The 23,262-nt window shown below is 42.5% G+C and overlaps 1 protein-coding gene across 8 annotated transcripts in view; it reads left to right on the top strand.

Moving 5' to 3' along the window:
- BMPR1B (bone morphogenetic protein receptor type 1B) overlaps window positions 1–23,262 on the top strand; it is a 362,086-nt gene that overhangs the window by 295,858 nt on the left and 42,966 nt on the right. The gene's annotated exons all lie outside the window — the stretch shown is intronic.

Raw genomic sequence — 23,262 nt, 5'->3', positions numbered from 1 at the left:
CACACAGATCAGATATTTAAATGGTAATAATGTGTTCATAAAAATGTACATTTCTATGAGGATTTCCATTTCAGAATTTTACAGTTTGGAACTGATATTAAAAGAGAGAACATTGTGAATTCTCGGTTACAATTAAGCACAGCTTTGAATTAAGCTTTTCATAATTGCTTTTTGAATTGGATTTCTTTGTCATATATTGCAAAAAAGTGTAAGCTCTAATAGCATATACACTTCCTTGTTAATAATTTTGTGGTACAAAATTTCATTTATTAAATGCCCAGATTTTCTTTTCAAAATATAAATGTCCCTGGCTTTGGCATATATAGCTTATTTCTTGCAATCTGTTTAATTGAGTAGCTTCTACTGTTTATCCAAAAATGCAGATAAATGGCTTTCAGAGCTTTGTTTATAGCTTAATAGTTCCTGAAATAAGAGTCAACATTATCTGCTAGACTCTACTAGTCATAACTAATGATCCTTCTGCTTACACTGTAGAGCGTTCAGGAGACACTGAACTCTACAGAGAGCAAGGGCCTTGTACAAAGGGAGGATAGTTTGTATGTGATGGCGCCTGGCAGTCAAGGCTTTCATTGCTCAGTGGTGTTAATTGGGAACAGAAAATTTTTCTCAGTCACCTCTAACCTCCCGTCATTGAACTGTTCTGCTTATGAATATGGATACAAGGCTGAGCTGAAGTAAACCATGTAACAGAATTCACACACGTTCCTCTCCTTTAGGATTTAATGTAAGTAGCATCAACTTGCTTTTAAACTTGATTCAGTTTTGTCATTGCACATGCTGCAATATACACTCTCTGCCGGCATTGGGGATATCTTGAATGTTCTGAACAGTGCTGGCCAAGATCCTGAAGGATGCATTAGGTTGAGTATTGGGAGTTGGAAAGAATAATTAGGCAGCTGGCAGAGGCGGTGTGTTTGCTAGTTTTTCTTTAATGACATTTTAATATATTAATGAACATAAGATGAAGTTTTATTTTTTCCCTGTCTGAGCCTTTTGCTTGATTTTAGAGTGTGGTCAAGGGACTTCTGCATGTAACAGAGTAAAGTGGATCCCAAGTGAAGGAGCTTTCATCAAAAAAAAAAAAAAAAAAAAAAGTCAATTCCTTAATTCTGAGAAGTGTCACATTGATACATCTAGAAACAAGGCCTTTACTTAATCACAACATGTGTAACACAGTCTGCAACAGTCTTTCTGTCTACATAGCATATGTTGTACTAAATTAAAAAATAGGGTGAGACCCTTTACAATTCATGAGATGTTCTCCTTTAACCTGTGTAGGCAGGAGGGTGGAGGAGAGAGAATGGCTTATCAACTCATTAGGTCACTAGCCTAAGTCATGCAGTACCTGAGCTCAAGTCCCTGCTTTTCCATAGAACAAGTTATTTCAGAGGACAAGTCGCTTAGCCTTTCTGTGCCTCAATTCCCCATCTGTGAAATAGAGATAAAAAGTACTGTTCCCCCTCAATGGCGGTGCATTAATGGTACATTAAAGATTGTGAAGTGCTCAGACACTACAGTAAATGGGTGCATATATTCTGTATGTGTGTGCATGTGTATAGTCTAAGAAAGGGGGGGAAAGGATGATTTACTTGTGGCAAAGCATCATTTCAGTTACTTCACACTATGTATGCACTGTGATGCTGTACGTACACAATAGAAACTGACCCAAACCTTTCAAATTTTCATGAAGCTTTAAACAGTTCAGTTAAGTAATTCTTTTCCTTTCTGCATACTTTTGAGAATCCTAATTCCAAAAGTAGGACTAAAGTACTGTAAGAGGATTGAAAGCATAGCAACAAGAGCTTGCTTAATGGCATGGTTGAGTCTAAACAGAAATAGAAAGTATGCCAAATTTCAACTTTAAGGAGAATTCTAGCCCAGTCCCACTGACAAAATAGGTTTGGATAAGCATCTAAATAGTAGAATGCTTAATCAGGCTAAAACCTTAAATGTTTGCAGGTTCACCCATTGGTTCTCCTAATTGCTTTTTCAGTTTCTCTAAGCATTTCTGCACTGTGCTTAGAACCTGGAAACTGGTTCTATATAGTAATAAAATAAAGAAATATACATTATTTTGCAGCTGTTCAAGTGATGCACACAACTGTAAATGCAGTTAAAGCCCAAATTGTGAAAAATGATATAACAGGAATTGACAATGTAATGGAATTACTTTTAACATAAATGTATTATCGTGAAGAATACCTTTGAAATGTTAACCTTAGCTTTAGAGTTTAAAGTGTTGGTGTCAGTGCATTACTTTACAATTATAAGGATCTTTTCTGAATTACCAATCACACAACCTATAATTTTCACTTTTGTTAAGTTGCATAAGGCTGAATGTTAATCCAAAGCTAAGTTTTGAAGCTTTCCTTTTCAGTTCTCAGTAACCACCTTGATTCTGTCTTGCAAGATTCACTGCTGTGTCCTAAGCCTACTCTATACATGATCATGTGTTCACATTTTCATATCACTGTCTTCCAGGAACATCCCTCAAGCATTTGTCATGTCATATGTTCCCAAAGAATCCACTTTTTGTGGGGCCTGGCAATGTCTCTTCTGCTTTTAAAGATCCGTATTTGCATCCCCTTGTTTCTTTTGGGGCATACAAGATCTCTACTTTCAGTTCTCTGGTCATAGATTACATTGAGAACTCAAAGTGGGGAGACACTAGCAATCCAGCCTAGAGAAAGATGCTTGAAGCAAGTGGAGAGTTCTGTCCCTGAAAGGGGCAAAAAAGTAATAGGATTTCAAGGTGAGTAGACAGTCATTAAGCTGGCAGTTGGGTGGAAGAAGAAAAGAACCAGCTCTAGGATAGGACTTGGATTCGGGGGTCGGGGAGTAATTAAGCATAACAATCTGGGATGGGAGATTGAAGTGAGGTATTTTAATGCCAATTTTTAAGTTTCCAAGGGGGGTGTCTGTCTAATTCCCAGATTTTAAAAAGCAAAGTTTGGATTCAGTTGAGGGAAAAAAAATGTTCAGTAAGTTCTTCTTTGAGTGATTGCTCATGTTCATTCCACGTAGGTGTGCTCAGGCTGTGTGAGAGAGCCATCGGAAGTTTTCCTCTTAGCAGTACCCGTTAGGCCAGCAGGGGAGACCCCTGGAGTGGCACCACTAAATGGGCTAATATGTAGCCCTGCTGGTCCTCCACCCCCTCAGTTCCTTCTTACTGTTCCTGATGGTCATTGGAATGTGCCATCGCTATTGCTATGCAAATGCCTTTTAGCAGCACTTGCTCTCTAGTCTAGTAAAAACTTCAACAACTAATAGTCTGGTAGCACTTTAAAGACTAACAAAACATGTAGTTATTCTAATAGTTAAAGTTTCACAGTTCATTTTTCTTACCTTATCTCAACTTTTTAGTAGTTAAGTATTGTGCTTAGAGTTAAGTACTCAGGTCTGGGGCTTGCTTTTGTATCCCCTGTGCATCTGGTGGAGCATGCCTGTGCCCCAGGTCTTCAAACCCTGTGAGCAGTGCCAGAAGCCTATTCCTTGTGGAGATCCTCAGGCAGCCTGCCTTAAGTGCCTTGGAGAGACCCACTTGTCAGAGGCCTGTAAAATCTGCAAGGACTTCAAGCCACCTACCAAGTGGGAAAGAGAGTCCTGCTTGAAGATTATCCTTACGGAGATGGCTTTATGCCTAGCACCGGGTTCCAATCTCGTACCGACAACCCAGAGCACACCAGCTTCAGTGTGGGAGTCACCCAGCCACTTGTGCACCTCCCCAGCACTGTGTAGGCCTCAGCTCCGGTGGCAGTCCCTGGTGCCCCAAAAGAAGAGACCAAGCAGGGGCAGGTCTCCCTTGAAGCATGTGCTCTCCATGCCCCCTCAAGTGGGGCACCTGGTACTGGCGAGTGCTGCACCTGGACCATTGTGCTCAGGTTGGCACCACTGTAGTCTGTGCCGAGACCCCAGCCTAATGAGGGACATCCTGGAGCCCTCCACTCAGGATATCTTTGAGGAAGTAAGAGATTTGAGTGAGCTGACCTCTTCCTCGACCTCAGCACTGGGTCCAGCCAAGGAGCATGAGTCCAGACGGTACCGCCCTGCAGCCTTGGCCCCAGAAGTGAGAGCGCACCACTGCCCTGCCCAGGTGCTAGAAACTTCAATTCCACTCCTGAGTGTGATACTGCCTCCAGCCTCAGTGCAGGCTGCACCCACCACCTCCCGTGCACCGGCACTGACACAGACCCCGGCATCGGAGTAGTCTCTGGCACAGAGCCCTCAGGCGGCACCGACCACAACACCGGATCCTGTGACCACCAGCCTTTCTCCATCAGGCACACTGGCACCGCCACCGGCCATGCTCCTGCATCCTCCCCGGCACTGGGGGAAACCGGAGTCAGTGGCCCGGTACACCCCAACTGGGAGGTCACTGGCTGCTACGGTTTCTGCTTTGGTTTCTACACGAAATGGACATAAGCAATCAAAAGAAAAAATGGTTACTTACCTTCATAACTATTCTTCATGATGTGTTGCTCATAGAATCATAGAATACTAGGACTGGAAGGGACCTCGAGAGGTCATCGAGTCCAGTCCCCTGCCCTCATAGCAGGACCAAATACTGTCTAGACCATCCCTGATAAACATTTATCTAACCAACTCTTAAATATCTCCAGAGATGGGGATTCCACAACATCTCTGGGCAATTTATTCCAGTGTTTGACTACCCTAACAGTTAGGAACTTTTTCCTCATGTCCAACCTAAACCTCCCTTGCTGCAGTTTAAGCCCATTGCTTCTTGTTCTATCCTCAGAGGCCAAGATGAACAAGTTTTCTCCCTCCTCCTTATGACACCCTTTTAGATACCTGAAAACTGCTATCATGTCCCCCCTCAATCTTCTATTTTCTAAACTAAACAAACCCAATTCTTTCAGCCTTCCTTCATAGGTCATGTTCTCTAGACCTTTAATCATTCTTGTTGCTCTTCTCTGGACCCTCTCCAATTTCTCCACATCTTTCTTGAAATGCAGTGCCCAGAACTGGACACAATACTCCAACTGAGGCCTGACCAGTGCACAGTAGAGCAGAAGAATGACTTCTCTTGTTTTGCTCACAACACACCTGTTAATGCATCCCAGAACCATGTTTGCTTTTTTGGCAGCAGCATCACACTGCTGACTCATATTCAGCTTGTGAACCACTATAGCCCTTACATCCCTTTCTGCCGTACTCCTTCCTAGACAGTCGCTTCCCATTCTGTATGTGTGAAACTGATTGTTCCTTCCTAAGTGGAGCACTTTACATTTGTCTTTATTAAACTTCATCCTGTTTACCTCAGACCATTTCTCCAGTTTGTCCAGATCATTTTGCATTATGACCCTATCCTCCAGAGCAGTCTCAACCCTCCCAGCTTGGTATTATCTGCAAACTTAATAAGCATACTTTCTATGCCAATATCTAAATCGTTGATGAAGCTATTGAACAGAGCCGGTCCCCAAACAGACCCCTGCAGAACCCCACTTGTTACGCCTTTCCAGCAGGATTGAGAACCATTAATAACTACTCTCTGAGTACGGTTATCCAGCCAGTTATGCACCCACCTTATAGTAGCCCCATCTAAGTAGTATTTGCCTAGTTAATTGATAAGAATATCATGCGAGACAGTATCAAATGCCTCACTAAAGTCTAGGTATACCACATCCACCACTTCTCCCTTATCCACAAGGCTCGTTATCCTATCAAAGAGAGCTATCAGATTGGTTTGACATGATTTATTTTTTACAAATCCATGCTGGCTGTTCCCTATCACCTTTCCATCTTCCAAGTGTTTACAGATGATTTCCTTAATTACTTGCTCCATTATCTTTCCTGGCACAGAAGTTAAACTAACTGGTCTGTAGTTTCCTGGGTTGTTCTTATTTCCCTTTTTATAAATGGGCACTATATTAGCCCTTTTCCAGTCTTCTAGAATCTCTCCTGTCTCCCATGATTTTCCAAAGATGATAACTAGAGGCTCAGATATCTCCTCTATCAGCTCCTTGAGTATTCTAGGATGCATTTAATCGGGTAGTGTCCCCATCGGTGCTCCACTACAGGTGTCAGGCTTGTCCTAGAGCCGCAGGTCAGATAGTTGTCAGCCATAATCCAGCTGGACCGCGCATGCTCGGCAGGCGTCACATTCCCTTTGCGCTGTTTCTAAGCGTGCGTGCGGTCCGGCTTCCGCCAGTTCCTCCTAACCATCCATGGTCGCAAGCGGAGTGAACTGTGTCTCCTCAGACCTGAGGAAAGAAAATAAGTTAGTTAGATAGCTGTACTCATAGTTTTACTTATAGTTTTAGTCATAGTTAATTCACTTTTGTTTATAGTATGTTATTTTTTAAAAATTTCTACGTACATAATAGTTGACTATTACATTGTTAATCGTGCCGGGATCACCCAGTTTTAAAAAGTGTGCGGAGTGCCGAGAACTGATGCCCGCGTCTGATGGGCATGCAAGCTATATAAAGTGCTTGAGAGAGGGGTACATTCCCCAAAAACGCCCGCACTGTACCAAGCTCACGGTCTGGGCCAAAAGAGATGGAGAAACGCGGCTGAAAATGCTGCTCTTCAATAGGCCCTGCAGCCTCCACAAAGCGAGTGCTCCCAGACCGAGCCATCAGAGCAGGTGAGACATAATGAACCACCCTCGGCGAAAAATAAGCCTTTCCCTCCCTACCACTCATTATCAAAAATGCTGAGTATGGGAGGTAAGCCCAGCACATTGGGAACAGCCTCTGCTTACAGTACGGAAAAGCATCTCCCGAGCTGGAGTACCTCGGCACCAAGTCCAGCACTGTCTAAAGAAGCAGCACAGACTCTTTCTTCGGTGCCCAGAGCAGACTCGGCACCGGCACCGAGAAGACAAGGCTTAACACCAGCACTGTCTATCCCAATACCGCTTCATTTGGCACTGCGAACTGCAGTGCCAATCTCATTGATGACGCCTGTGGCACCGAGATCATCGGCACCAGCTGCGGCATGAGGTCGTTGGCACCGGCTGTGGCTCTGAGCTCTCCTTCATCACCTGGTAGCTCGGCACGCAGCCCCATGGCCCTGCCCACAACACCGTCACAGAGTCCTACGGCACCAGTTTCCCCTGCCGCAACATCGGCAATGGCTCCGGTGCACATCTCACCGCAGGCACAAGCGCAATTTTCCCCAGTAATTCAAAAGGCTAGGCACAAGTCCAGGAGGGTGATAACACCGTCCCCTAGTCCAGCACCTTCAGCTTTCTCCCCACAGCCGTAATCTCCATCCCCCTCACTCTCTGCAGTCACGTCAGGAGACTCACGCCAGACCAGTGGAGCAACACCACAGTTATTCACGCCAATACTCGCCTTCACCTTATCGATACTACGGGAGATCCCAATACTGATCTCACTCACGGAGCAGATCTCATTCACCAAGATCACCAACCAGGTCCTCCTGCTCCATACATTATTATTCCATTAGGAGAACATACTCTCCCTACTACTCTCCAAGACGTCACGGCTGTTGTCATTATCCTACCAAGCATTCACGCTTCAGATCACTTAGTCACCATTCTCATAGTAGGTTGCGCACATCTTCTGAAGCACCTACACAACCTCCTACACCCTCAGGAGATACACCACTACCGCCGAGCGCTCAGGCACAGGAACAACATCAGTTCAATGAGGAGTTACCCACAGACCAGTCATCCTCTTCACCAGATGATGCTGTTTTTCCTGGCGATTCATCACCCACAGATGACATGTGGCAGTTTCACGAACTCTTTAAAAGAGTTGACAAGTTGCAGGAGGTACAATTCCTCCAAGTGCAATGGAAACAACACAGGCTATTGAAAAACCTTCAGCCATCGCAGAAGTCCAAGATGGCCTTGCAGCAGGATGATGCAATCCTTGAGATTGCCAATGAGATATGGCAAACCCCAGCCTCCTCTCAGTGAACAAATAAAGGGCAGATAAGAAATACTTTGTGCCATCAAATGGCTTCGAGTTTCTTTTTACTAATTCTCAGCCCAACTCATTAGTAATGGATGCCGCTCAGTGGAGAATAAAAGCTCCCCAATATAGGAATCCCGCATCTGACAAAGAAGGGAAACGACTCGATCTATTCGGGAAACGACTCGATCTATTATGCAGCCCTTTTGTCCAACCATAATTTCGACAATTTTACTAAACTGATAGCGCTTGTTGAACTTCTCCCTGAGGGCAAACAACAACAATTGAACACCATAGTACAAGAAGGCTATACATCTTCTAGAGTGGCGCAACAAATTGCCCTAGATATAGCGGATACAGCAGCATGTACTACAGACACTTCTGTAGTGATGCGCAGGTCCTCCTGGCTTCAGATGGCAGTGGTCCCCAAGGAGTTACAAGCCCAAGTAGAAGATCTGCCTTTTGCCACTTCACTGTTTACCACTTTCTCTAGATCATTTATAAATAAGGTGAATAGGATTGGTCCCAGGACAGACCCTTGAGGGACCCACTAGTTACCTCTCTCCAAAATATGGATTTTGACATCTCTTCTGGGTTGCCAGTTTCTCAGGAAAAACAAGTTTAGGACAGAGCACTGGCAAATATAGGTTTAAATCAGGAAACTGGGGAAATTATAATTAGAATATACTCATTAAAATTGTGAAAAATATTTAGAAATTTCATAATTTTTGTACAGTAATATGACTTGATTGAAGTTAGTAAAATAAACCAAAAAACAACCTCAAACTAAAGCAGGGAGGTGGGCAAGACAGTATCAGCAGGCTGGAACTGGCCTGCCAAATCAGTTAATCCAGTCTGTGGCTGCCCCGCCACTCCCCTGCCCCCGGGCCAATTGAGACCAGGGACAGGGGGACTGCTCTAAGTCTCCTCTCCTGACAGGGATACATGGCACTAGAGGACACTCTCTAGGCACTGCACCTCCCTGGCAGAGTGGGGGTGAAGACTTCACATGCTGCCCTACCCCCAGGCCAATGAAAGTGTGGGCAAGAGAGTGCACAAAGTCTCCTGGACCTGCCTCTTCCACCTGAGGTCCCGCCCCTTCTGGGGTGCCCTACGACCACTTCCAAAATTTGTGAAGTGGCCCCCTTGAAAAATTATTGCTCCTCCACAAGCTAAAGTTACCCAAGTTACATGAAATTGAAACTGAAATTTATGAATCTGGGAATTCCCCCATTTTTAAAAAAAATGAAAATTAACATTTTTGTGTTGCATACAAAGAAGGGTAATTCCCAAATTCTGTATTTTCTATTTCTGTGGGAGGTAAACTATCAGACTAATTGTCCAGTCCACTACTCTGTCTCCTGAACTGTCTGGCTAGAAAGTGTCTTCGGCTGTCAAACACAGTGAGTTAACGTGTTTCAATGTGAGCAACACTTGATTGTGTTGAGAAAGTTCATTAAGATGGTAGAGAGAGCCTTGGATGCCGGAATTGCAAAGGAAAAAAATGAATGGCGAGGCTGACCTGTAGGGAGAGCAGAGACATGACAGAACTAGTGACTTTGGCTAACACTATGCAACTATTAGATTCTGACTGAGGATGAAAGTGCTGATAATACTGCATTGCTATTGCCAAGTACATCAAAAGAAATCCTGATCCAGATCAGCCAAAGACAATGAGAGAGGAAGTTTTATGGTTTTTCAATCTCAAATTTTGGTTGTAGTTTATGTGCTTTAGTTGAGATTCATACATTTGCTCTTGGGAAAACTAGGCACTCTAATAATGATTTGTGAGGGAAATAAGCTTAAAACGTGTCTTTGGAAAGGCTCCACTGTGTAACCAACGGGAGTGGTACATTTTCTGATTATGTAGATGTTTATTGTTTTAATTATTGTGTTCCAAGTTTGGAATTAGATTAGATAAGAGGAGCCGATATCAAATTGTCATTTTGTGAAGTATAACAGTTAAGCACAAAGTGCTGTGTAAGGGGTTGTTCTGGGTGAAATGTCAGAAGTTCTCAGATGAACAGCATCAAGAAAAATGTTGCTTACTTGAAACAGTCATACAGTTATAGACTCATTTGCAGTGATACAGGCTATTTATTGGATTTAAAAGATGAAGTGTATAAATGATCTTTTAGTGTAAATCCATTTCCAGGCATAAGTTATCAGAGGGATAGCCATGTTTGTTTTCTGCAGATACAAACCATGAGGAGTACTTGACACCTTAAAGAGGACCAGATGTATTTGGGCATAACTTTTTGTGCGCCGAGACTGACTTTGTCAGATACATTCACACAAAAGCTTATACCTACATAAATCTGTTAGTCTTTTCGTTTTTAACTTGCTTTAGTTTTTAACTTGCATTTTTAATATTACCCAAAAAGTAAATAAAAGGGAAGCGGAAGAAAGCTTGATCCCTTGCAATAGCTCTTGTTACTGAAAAATCTATGGAGTTAAACACTGTGAGATATAGAACAGAGAATTATGTTATATATCACACGTAGTTTATCAGTGTGAAAAGAGGCATAGCAAAGAGTTACAGCGGGACTACAGTACAGCTTATCACATAGAAATCAGAGGCAGCTTTTAACCATCTGGAAATGGTAACGAAACCTTTTGGTCAGAAACCTTTTAAAAAACCTGTATTGGTCAGAAACCTTTTAAAAAAAAATCTAGGATTTTCTTTTTCTTTCACCTTTCTACGATCATTTGCTGTGTATTCTGAATATAGCTTTGTGCCTGGCTGGAATAATATTGCTTGCTAACTTACAATCAAAGAGAGTACTGAGGAAAAACAGCTGAGCTGTATTAGGCAACCACCATCTGAACTACATTTCTTACCTGCTGAATAACACATCGCAGGTGCAGGATTAGCTCAGCATAGGGTGCTATGTTTTGTTAGTGGAACCCACTAGCAGCTCTGTGCCTCCTCACATGACTCTTATCCAGGGGGGAGTCTGGCATTGATATAACAAACCTATGGAAACTGAATGTAAGTAAAAGGGTCAGCTTTTTCTCTTACAAAGCTCTTTAAAAAAAAAAGAATGTTTCAAGCTGAAATCTGAAGAAGTTTTCAGAATTTGGCTGTTTTTTGAAAAAGGAAGAAAGTTCAGTGGTTTTTGGCAAAAGATCAAACATAGAAACGCATGACCAGAGAATGCAGCTTAGTTTAAGTGGTGTATAGATGCAGAGCTATCCCTTGGGAAGGATAGACTGGTACTTATTATACATGTATTCTTACAACTTTCTCTGTAGTTCCTCTGTGAACTTGCCCAAAGATGATTATATCGATATGATCTAAAATATTTTAAAAGTAAGACTTTATTTTCAGAATCCAAATGTGTTAGATCTGTAGTGAAGTATTTAAGAGTTCAAATTACCTCCATTTTGAATTTTAGTGTATTATTTTATGATGTATGTCAGACTACTAGGAATTCACAACTATTTAGTAACAAGCATACAGCCACACTTCCACTGGTGCTTTTTAAAAAAGGAGGGGCTGAGAAAATTTAAAGAGAGAATATTGTAAAAATGATATAAAGTTACGCCTTTCACATTCTGGTACAAGAGAGTCCAGGTAAGAGACTTTTAGAAGATATCTCTATATCTGTAAATTTAAAAGCCTTTCTAATATGAAAGGATAATTATTAGGTGTTGCAGTGCTATGATGGTGTATATCTTATTGATGCACTATAGTGTTTGGAATTGTTATATTTAGCCATAGTGGCAGGTGAAAATAACAATGGTTTTCATTTTTAAAGGAACATTATTATTTCTGGGAGGCTACGCCCCCTACTTGCTATGCTAGCCAACACCCCCTCTCTCTAGTGGTAGGCAGCCCCGTGTCTCTCCCCATCCCCCCTCACCCCCAGCTGGCCGCCAGGGAAGGCCGGGCTGAGGACGTGGCCGGGCTGAGGACGTGGCTGCTCCAGCTCTTTCCCCCAGCCACTGGGGAGGGGAGGTCTGGGCTGGGCCAGGACTAGGGCCAAAGCCCCGGCTCTGCACGTGTCCCCTGGGGAGGGCCAAGCTGGGCATGGGAGGGGCTTGGCTCCTATGGATGCAGATGACATCATTCTCTTGTCCCGCCGGAAATTTTTAAATATATAGAGAGAGGGATAATGTGCGTGAGGAGAATGGGGTATGTTTGGAAAAATAAATATTAAAAGTTACATAACCATTTTCATTATAACACCATAAATTATTTTAACTTTAGATAATTTAGCAATTTTATTTAGTGTCCCTTTAATCTGTCTGTTTTTATATGGCTGGAAATAGACTAGTCTTATATCTTTCATTTATGATATTTTAAAAATAGTAGTAACAGTTATACGAAACTATTGCTCAAAACTTATAAACTTAACCATAAACCTCAAAGTGTCTTACAAAGATTAAGTATGACTTATTTATTCCATGTTCCAGATATGGAAACTGAGGGACAGAATGCTGTTCATTCCCCAGTGAGTCAGTGGCATAGAGGAGCTGAACGTAAATCTCCTGACTTTTGATTTAAGTGCTTTAATCAATGAAATAATGAGGCTGATCTGTGTGTGCTATTCACACTTCGATTCTGATATTGTGCCCTCTTCCAAGATGTTTAAATAGGCAAGAGGTGCAATAGGACACTCATAACACATGTTATTTCATAGCATTTATAATATGACTCTGAGTAGAAATTTATTATAACCAAAGTGGAAAAGACCATGCTCTTAATTTTTTTAATGAAATTGGAGTCAGAATTTATATAAATGGGAGATCTGCTCATGTAAATAGACCTACATGTGGGACTCAATGTGAACATATAACATTCAGACCTGGCTTATGCTGCACACGCCTAGAATTTTCTCTTGCATAAAATCAAGGAGGCATCTGTCAAGATTTGTAGACTTGAATTACTATACAGGCAGTCCCCGGGTTACGTACAAGATAGGGACTGTAGGTTAGTTCTTAAGTTGAATCTGTATGTAAGTCGGAACTGGCATCCAGATTCAGCCGCTGCTGAAACTGATCAGTTTCAACAGCGGCTGAATCTGGACACCAGTTCTGACTTACATACAGATTCAACTTAAGAACCCCAGGCGTCCCCAAGTCAGCTGCTGCTGAAACTGATCAGCAGCTGATTCCAGGAAGCCCGGGGCAGAGCAACTCTGCCTCGGGCTTGCTGTAGTCAGCGCTGGTCAGTTTCAGCAGCGGCTGACTTGAGGAAGCCTGGGGCAGAGCAGCTCGGGTGCTGCTGGGTTGGTCCAGTAGCGCCAAGGAGCGGTGCTGCGGGACCAAGCGGCAGCGCCCCACCTGCTCTACCACAGGCCCCGGGCTTTGCTCCACGTCTCCCTGGTCTGCTGGGGGGGGGGGCACTAGCTGCGTCCCCCCCAGCAGATATGGGAGATGCGGAGCAAAGCGGCGGAGGACCCGGGGCCGGACCCGCGGCCGCTTCCAGATCAGCTTGCAGACCAGGGAGACGCTGAGCAAAGCCGTGGAGGACCCCGGGCCAGGGAGACGCTGAGCAAAGTGGCAGAGGACCCGGGGCCGGACCCGCGGCGCTTCCAGCTGATCTGGAAGCGGCCGCGGGTCCGGCCCCAGGTCCTCCTCCGCTTTGCTCCCCGTCTCCCTGGTCTGCTGGCTCCCCCAGCAGACCAGGGAGACGGGGAGCAGCTTTTCTTGCCCCGGAAGAGGCGGGCGGCGGGACCCGGCGTCCCGCCGCTCCAGTCCTCCGGGGCGAGAAAATCCCCGTTCATAACTGCGGATCTGACATAAGTCAGATCCGCGTAACTTGGGGACTGCCTGTACTTGGATTCATGCTGGTTCTGGTTGAAAGGAAGTCCAAATACTCTTGTCCATAGCTTTCTCCATTTTGCATTACTCTGAAACTTTGAGGTAGAAGTGTCCAACTGCATTCAAAATATGAGGGAACCATTGTGTTTACCTTTTCATATTTAAAGGAACCAGCATTACAGGAAAAGATTACCAAAAGCACAAACAAACCTCACTCTTATTCTATCAGTGTTCCCATTGAAATTATTCTGAACGTTGGAAGAATTAATTCCAATTGTATATAGACACTATGTGCATTCTGTCCTCATGACTTTCAAAGAATATTTTCATCAGAACTTAAATTCAAAGCAATTTCTTGCTATATGAAATTTTACAACTTCCTTCTAAATTCAAATGGTTAAAGGCAGCATTGTGTGAAATAAAGTTATATTATATATTTTGAAGAGTTTGTTTGAATTTGTTTGTGCAAAATAAAGTCATACTTCATGATTGCGTACAGATGCTAAATTTTGCATAAACAATTCTGCCACTTAATTGAACTTAAATTACTTTTTACACCGGAATGTGCTGGCTGAAAACTTTAAATTATTCTGTTTTCATCAGAAAAAAGTTATGACTATTATAATTACAATGCATAAAAATATTTGCTAACAAAATTTAAATGGTCACCTTATTCAATTGTCATTTTAGTGCAAAGAAAATTTTTACTGTTACAAATGTTTATGAAAAGAGTAATGGAAGCGTTACAAGTTTCTGATTCAAATTTACTATTCATTAGTCAACAAAATGAATAATGTTCGAAGTTGAAATCCTGAAAATTTAAAACTCTTCTTTTACTTTCTGTTTGCAAGCATATTAATAAAACATTCTATTAAATATATTTAATTTTTTGGACTTTCTTATACAGGCAGTCCCCGGGTTACGTACAAGATAGGGACTGTAGGTTTGTTCTTAAGTTGAATCTGTATGTAAGTCGGAACTGGCGTCCAGATTCAGCCGCTGCTGAAACTGACCAGCGGCTGACTACAGGAAGCCCGAGGCAGAGTTGCTCTGCCCCGGGCTTCCTGGAATCAGCCGCTGATTAGTTTCAACAGGCTGAATCTGAACACCAGTTCCGACTTACATACAGATTCAACTTAAAAACCCAAGGCGTCCCCAAGTCAGCTACTGCTGAAACTGATCAGCGGCTGATTCCAGGAAGCCCGGGGCAGAGCAACTCTGAAACTTACCAGCAGCGGCTGAATCAGGACGCCTGGGGCAGAGCAGTTGGGGTGCTGCCGGGTTGGTCCAGTAGCACCCAGAGCGGCGCAGGACCAACCGGCAGCACCCCAGCTGCTCTACCACAGGCGTCTGGAGAAAAGCCTGGTCTGCTGGGGGGGGGGGTGTACTAGCTGCGCCCCCTCTGCCCAGCAGACCAGGGAGACGCGGGCGGCGGACTGGGACGCACCGCGGTCCCGCTGCCCGGGTCCTCCGCGGCTTTGCTCTGCGTCTCCCTGGTCTGCTGGAGACCAGCAGACCAGGGAGACGGGGAGCAAAGCCTCTGAGGACCTAAAATCTCCAGCGGACCAGGGAGATGCGGAGCAAAGCTGCGGAGCATGCGAGCAGAGGGACAGCCCAGACGCGCTGCGGCTGTCCTGCTGCCGGCGTCCTCAGAGGCTTTGCTCCCCGTCTCCCTGGTCTGCTGGAGACCAGCAGACCAGGGAGACGAGGAGCAAAGCCCGTTTGTAACTGTGGATCGGACATAAGTGCCTGTAAGTGTAATTGACACAAAATTACTGCCCGGTTAACGTTGGTTCTCACCTGCTGGTTATAAATATAATAGAGGCAAATCAATAGAGAAAAGGCATGATATTCTTCCATTGTAGTCTGTTGCAAAACTTTCATTAATTTCACTGTAAACAAGATTGGTCCCTTCATTTATTAGTGAAATATAATACAATGTGTATTATTTTTGTGTTAACTTTGATGTTTGATGTACCTTACTATGTCTGTTTGGTTTGGGATGGCGGTCCCTCTTGCTTCTCCCTGTGATTTGGGAGCAGAATATCTAATTAAGTAATTAGGACTCCAGTTATTACCATGGAATATGTAAGAATTAATAAAACCATTCTATAGAAAATTAACACTGAAATTTTAAATCTAAATTATCATCTTTGACAATTAGTTGGCTGTCTTATCAAACAGAATGAGGCATAATTGAAACATCTGTTATAAGGCATGCTTCCTGACCGTTAATCATGTCCTTCATAATAGTTTCATGCTTGATTAAATGTTGACTGATTTTTGGTTAGAAGTTATGAATCCCTGCGTAACTTTCTTTCTTTTTCTTAATATTAAGGGGTTAAAATGCTGCTGTGCTATATACCTCAAAAGACTTGCCTGGGTTATTTTAAAATAAAATCTGAGAAGCAGACAGTTGATATAGCATCTTCCACTGAATAAAGCCAGAACCCAAACCATGGCAGTCTGCCAAAAGAGCCAGTTGATTCTGTGAGGTTACTGTCAAAAGATGCAGGGCTGAATGTACTTCCACTCTAGCACAGCCGAACTGCACAGATGCACTAAGGTTTTCAAACACAGAAATGCTTTCAGGCTTCTCCAACACTTCTAGCAAATTATACCCCTGCTGTCTGTGGTCAAAATTGTTTATAGTTGTTTCGTGTATGCAATTAATTTCAGTGTGTAATAGAGCAGCTTTCCCTAGAGTTGAAACATGATGTGTAGTTGCTTCCTGTCAAATGGAGTAAGTTAGTGGCACATGCTCTTGAATTCATCCACCTTTTCAACCAGAGATAGGTTTTTACCTCAGCACTCACTGACTACTTAAAGATTATTTTCCTTGCTTGCTCTTTCCACACATGCAGTCCAGAGAGTGGTTATAGTAGGAGGTAAGAGAATGAACCTTTTATTGTTTGTCAAAAAGCAGCATCCCTTGTTCAGCATGTGTGTGGTTAAGCCCAACGGGAGCTGGAGTCAGTTCAATTCACTCCTTATTTTGGCAGCTAAATAGTACAAGACTTTATGCTGCTAGCTTTCAGTTATTTAAAACACTGACTTGCTAGTCAGCCTGGTGACTTGGCAGGTTGGCATTTGCCTCAGAAAAATTAAAATTCTTGCTAATGGTTGAGCAGCTAATTCAGTAAAATATTCAGCACATCACAAAAGTTCATGAGATTTTTGGATGTTGGATGTCACTTGCCCATCAAATTACTCAACACATTGTAATGATATTCTCTGGAGAGATGAACCCATCCACCCACCAACCTCATGCTGTGTACAATACACATTACAGTTTAAGTCACTATAAGTTATGTCACTCAGTGATGTGAGTAAGTCACTTTACTCCACCCCTAGTGCAACATAAGTTAAATCAACCTAAGTATCAGTGTGGACAGCAGAAGAGCGTCTCCTGCTGGCATAACTGCCATCACTCAGTCGGTCTGCAGTAACTAAGTTGACAGGAGAACTCTCTTCCATGAGCTTAAATTTGTCTGTACACAGCTGGATCAGTGCAGCTGCATCCCTATAAGCTCTGTCGTGTAGCTATAGCTTCGGTCACCAAAGGAAGTGGAAGTGAAAATGGAGATCAGTAGGGGTTTGTGGAAAGGTTTAGTATGAATCATTCAGAGCCAAATTTCAGAAATGTCCTGTAAATATGGACTGTCAAGTGTGTATTATAATCAATCACTTGCTTACAGAGGACACAATTTGTGTAAACTAATGCAATATGTTTTTAAATTCTGCAAGCATGAATTTAGCAGCTGTCTTGGGATTCATTGGAAAATATGTCCTTCTGAGAGGTCAGATGAAACAACTCATGTCATGGACCTGAAAAAGAAATGTACTGAATACAAATCTGGTTCTAAAAGGCCTCGTTACTCTGCAGTGTAATCTGAACCTATAACAAGTGGTTTTTGTTCTAGTAATGAACAGCTAAAACAAAATTAGTTGAAAGGGTAGTGGCACTTAACAATGTCAGCGCAGTGTTTTGTAAGCTTGTCGCATGTCATAATTATATTTTAATATGCAGGTATAGTCTCTGCTTTTGGGGAAGAAATTCAGTTGATGTTTTGATTTTATAGTTAGTATTTTCTCGTGAAAATTAGATGGCCCTGGATTCCTTTTTTTTATTGGAACAAAAAAGAGGAGCTATATTGATGTATGTAATAAGAGTAGAGATTCCAGGTCCCATATTGCTTTTACTCTCAAATGTCATTGTCTTAACACCTTTGCCAATTGGTATATCATTGTCTGAAATGATAATCAGCAAAATGCTGTGATGTGCTTGTTGCAATCTTTGATGTTTCCTTAAGATCAGATATCAAAGCATAGTTTAGTAGCAAGAGCATCAGGTTGCCTTGTTTCTTGTCTATATTTTCTTTGCTTGCTGGTGTTCGGAACGGTTTTCAGGACTCTGCTTGCAGTGATATTTATTTAATCTGGAGATAGCGGCATTCAGAATTTGCTATATGACCCAGCCAACACTGGAAAAGGCTTCAGGAGTTGGAACTTAAAAATAGAAATAACTACAGCTTCTTCTTCAAGTGATGGTCTCTAGGTGTATTCCACTGTGGGTGCACATGCACTCCATGCTACTGAGATCATTGTCCATAAGTCTGTAACTGTGCCCTTGTCCTTTTGCTCCACACTGAGGGCATAAGAACCAGTGCAGGCCAACTACATCTCCATTTCCTTTCTTGTGCCCGGGATTTGAGACCGAACCTTTCCATGCCTGCAACAATCCATACCTTCAGTCTGTCTCCTGTAATTGTTTCCTTTTTTGCTACTTTTTAGATAGTTTCTTAGAATTAGCTAGTCAGGATAAGTTTGGGGCGTGAAGGTCTGTCCCTAAACCTAATGCCAAGGCCTTGGGACTCAAGAATGCTCAACTCAAATGGTTTCCAACCTGTGGTCTGCGGACCCCTGGTGGTCTGCGCGGTACTGCAGGGGGCCGCAGAAAGTTTAAAATAGAAATTAAAATAAATGTACATAGCCTCTCGCAGCCAGCACTTCCTTTGACCCACGTTACTTCCTGCAGCTCGGAAATCAGCGCAGGCCGAGGGACATACTGGCTGCTGGCACGGAGCCTCTCGGCTCCCAGACAGTACCGTCGTGGACCACCGGTTGTGAACCACTGCTGAGCTGAGAGGCTCCGTGCCAGCAACCAGCAAGTCCCTCAGCCCATACTGCTTCCTGCGCAGGCTGAGGGACATGCAGGCACGGCTAGGTTGTTTGAGGGGGTCCGTAAAATGTCAATAGATTGAAAAGGTGTCCAGATGCTTGAAAAGGTTGGGAGCTACTGCTCTAGCCTCTACCTTGGCCTTCCTGGTTGCAACAACTTCTTGAAGAATTTCTATTGCCTCAGGGAAAATTACATCTGTACCATTTGTTGATCCTTCACTAGCAGAACTGACCAGGACCATGATTGTAGGCTCCAAAGTTTTCTTATGAATCATGCCCCGTTCTAACTTATGCAGACATTCCTGTACAATGAAGAGGCAGTGAGAAGTGTGCTTCTGAGCATGGTGACTTTCAGTTATGGGAATGATACAAGTAAAGCAGAAGAGTCCTTCATGCAGGAATGTCAAGAGGGTAGAAAACACTTTCAAAAGAGGTGAGCAAAATCCTCTTCCTAGTCTTCTTCCAAGAAGATCTCTTCCCTGATACCATCAAAGACAGGTGAGACTCTGGACCCTGGAACAGACACGGGGCACAGTACCAATCTCCCACCTCTGAAAAGAAAAAACTCTTGAAGACCAGCATCATCTGTACAAGTGAAGACCATACATGGTGCCAACAAAAGAAATACCACTCCTACCTCAGTGGTATTGGCACACTGCAATAAGGAATCTTCAAGATAGATAACTCTGAGTCATCTCTGCTGATATGAAAGGCCATAACCTCCACACCTCATCATGGCTAGTTAGGGAGAAATTGCAGATGAGATCATCCTCCCAAATCTGGAGTCTGCCATCCTCTCGCATCCAGTCCTCATAAGAGAGATCATAACAGCCCCAGTCCAGAGAATATGTGAAATAGTTACTTTCCAGTCCCTTTCACCAGCCATAACATCACAAGATTCATGGTAACAGTGGCACCACCCATGGAATTGGATTCAACCTTTTCCTCCTTGGGTGACTCTTACATCAGTGAGAGAGCATCGTACCTTTGCCAAGGCAGGAGGTTTGCCCAATTAATGAATTCAGAGTCTTTTGTGTTCCTTCCCATTTTTGTAAGAAAATGTCCCATTCTGGGGACCAATAGTATCCTTTGCTGTGGGGCTGATTCAAAAATTATGCAACCTCGTGACCGGCATTATTGGGGACCTTGGTACCTGTAGATGTGTTATCCTGAATTGATCCAGTCCTGGGGAGGGGGGAGGGTAGAGGAACCTGAACTCCATCAGGAACAAATAGATGAGGAGAGCAGACAGACAGTTCTGGTTAGGCTTCCCTCATGTACATTCTCCCGCTGTATCAGAGGCAGCAAGATGTGTGTGTGTGGTGAGGGGCTGCAGCTCTGCGGGAGCCAGTACATGTGGGAAGCAGCTTTCAAACCAGCTTCTGGCGCACGCTGACTCCCCCGGAGCCACCTGTCCCTTCTCCCCCCATGCTGCTGCCTCTGTATCAGAGGCAACAAGGCTGTAAGGAGGGGACAGGCGGGAGTTGGTGCTTTCCCCTGCAAGCACTGGCTCCTGCCTAACCCTGGGTGTGTAAACTTGTAACCACTGAAAAATTCAGCAGTTATAAGTTTACAAAACTAAATTTTTGCTAACATCCCTAAAATCCAAACATATTACATTTCCATTGACATTCCAATGTATTAATATTCCATCACATACATACCACATTAAATTAATTTACAAGTAAAATCACAACCTTAAGTTTGGTCTTTGTAATGCTGCATAATATTATAAAAGGGGAGGCTTATTTTTCTTCCTACCAAATTTAATTTACTCATTTTTTTAATAAAGATATGTTGTACTTAACATGACCTTTTATACTTTCTGGCAACAGTGAGTATTGGATAACGGAAGCTCGTTCATCATTCTATTTTTCTTCAGTATTTCTTCATCACCAATAAAATCTCATCAGCAATACAGTGATTTTACTCTTACCTCCTTTTTTATGTAGTATATATCAGGCTGTATTGAGGCATAATTTATTATGACTTCCTTTAAGTGCGGCATTGTCATTGCTGATTGTTTGCCAAAAAAAAATCAGTATAATTCTTTTGTCTGATGATTGACTGTAATAGCCATTAACAGTTTCCCTTTCCCATAAAACAATCATTTCAGTGCTGTAATTTTGGTCTGTTCAGATGTAATTTTTCTGCAGTTTGTGCATTAGGGTATTATGTAATTTTTCATTTTTTAATAAAAATAGACATTTTATAACAATGAAGTTGAAAAATAATTCAGTAAGTGAATAAGCAAGTGTCATATTGAAAAATATTAAAAGTTTTGTGTTATATTTCTTGAGCCTTAACTTAATTCATTAGGTTGCACATGGTTGCTGGATTCACTGTGAATTATACAGTAGCTGTTCCTGGATTAAAATTGATTGTCACACTTCGTTGCTATCTGCACATCAGTCTCTTGCCTGTGGATGGTCTTCAGATATTTGTGAGAAAAGGAATGACATCAGGATGCATTTATAGTGAAGAAGACATTTATTTATCTAAATTTGATACCTTCAGAGATATTGTATGAGGTTTAACTGTTCCAGACCCATTATTTGTTAGATTTATAACATTACAGTTTCATAATTTTTGCCATAGAAAAGCCCTGGCTGGCTGGTAGATATATCCAGAAAATGTCAACAATGATTAAATCAGTGCCTAGTGTTTTCCGTTAGTATTACTATTAATATTTACCTTTGATGCCCCATGAGACAGATGTCTGAATACATTTGACTGGAACATTTTAAAAGTTCATTCCTCATCCACAAATAACAATGTAATATGCTTTGTGACTGCTTGTTGAAAGAGGATTTCATTTAAAAATCTGTGTTCCAGTAACCCACAAAAGGAACATTTATTGGTGTTATTTTGTTACACATAGGCTACATTAAAAATATTAGTACAAATGTAATTATTTTAGATGAATAGAAGCAGATCATAATGCAAATAAAGTTTATTAAATAGTTAATATTAATCATAGATGTGGGAAACTAGAGAATACATCAGATGCAGTGAATTCCTTTAGTTGTAATTTCTGATTTTGCTAAAAAAAATTAAAAAGCAGCTACAGGCTCAGGGGAAGTCAGAGGTGTTGTGCACCCAGTGCAAATGTTTTATGTTATGGATGCTTCGTAACAAATTTTTGGTTTGACTTTCATCAGTGCCATTTCATCAGTAATAATTTAGAGCTCTCGTGGGCTTAACAGGGATGTGGGGGTGTTGAGCACCTGCTAATGCCAGGCCATTAATGTACATTCCATGTGCTTTAAAATGTACATTCTGTGGGCTTTTGTTTATATTTCATATGCATAAAATTGGTGGTAGTATTCAAATGCTTTTCATGATGGGGATAGTTTGATATTTTCTGTAATAGTCTGCAGAGGTGAAATTAGATTGGGGTGGTGTGGGGGGGTTTATCTCCTCAACTCTAAAATCTTTCTCTCTGGAGCAGTGGTTCTCGGGTAATTCCACCATCGGATCATACTTTTCTCAAAGCTGATGAGCTCAGACTCCTTTTTTCCATACTGCTGGAGACAGTGTGGACTTATATCACCTATTAATTAATTAGGTGAAGACTAAATCTTGTACAGCTATTTGAGGTGTTATAAGGACAGGTTTTATTGAGCTGAAAAAGATAAGCTCTGTGTGCACAGTTAATCCAGGTTCAGAGAAATTGACCCAGTCTGAAACCTGAGAGTAAGCTGTGAGTTCCATGAGGAGACTGGAGCTAAAGGTGAAAAGACTGAGGACAAAGCCCATAGTCCCATCCCTTTAGCCTTTTACCTCTTCAACCTCTGCCATCACTTTCTGCCTCTATCACCTCCTCACCATTAAAGTGCTGAGGCAGCTGCTTTCTGCCACAGCCTCCTCTGAGTCCTCTCTAGTTTTTTTCTGCCCAGCGGATTCAGACTGACCAGAGAGCAGAGGAGGAAAACTACTCTCCCTGTCCTGTTCTCGGTTGCATCACCACTACGGAGTGGTAAGGAGTTGTCACTGCAAAGAAAACTATGCTCAGTCCCTGCAGACCTACTTGATGCATGAGAAAAAAGTGGCTGTATCTGGAGAAGCAGATCAGGATTCAAAAGCATGGAAACGCAAATGGCTTTTAAAACTTGAAATAAAAGACTGTTGGGATTTTTCCAGAGGCTGTCTCAGCCCTATAGGTTGAGAGAATTGAGAGGAGAAAATTAAGAGTAAGATACTTCCAATCATGGTTTTTATTCTGAGCTAGTTGTTTTTGTCCCTGAGGCTGAACTTCTAAGTATGGTGCTGTTTTTAAGTGTTGCATGAGTAGTATTGGAAAAGAGAAAATCCTTTGAACCAATCCTCCAAAAAGATAGAGCCGTGAATTACCTCATACTTGCTTGTCTGAGAAGGGACTAATAAC

The sequence above is a fragment of the Pelodiscus sinensis genome, chromosome 4 (genome assembly GCF_052426305.1).
Source record: "Pelodiscus sinensis isolate ZL-2025 chromosome 4, ASM5242630v1, whole genome shotgun sequence".
Lineage (NCBI taxonomy): Eukaryota > Metazoa > Chordata > Testudines > Trionychidae > Pelodiscus > Pelodiscus sinensis.
This window is presented reverse-complemented; position numbering and strand designations above follow the sequence as displayed.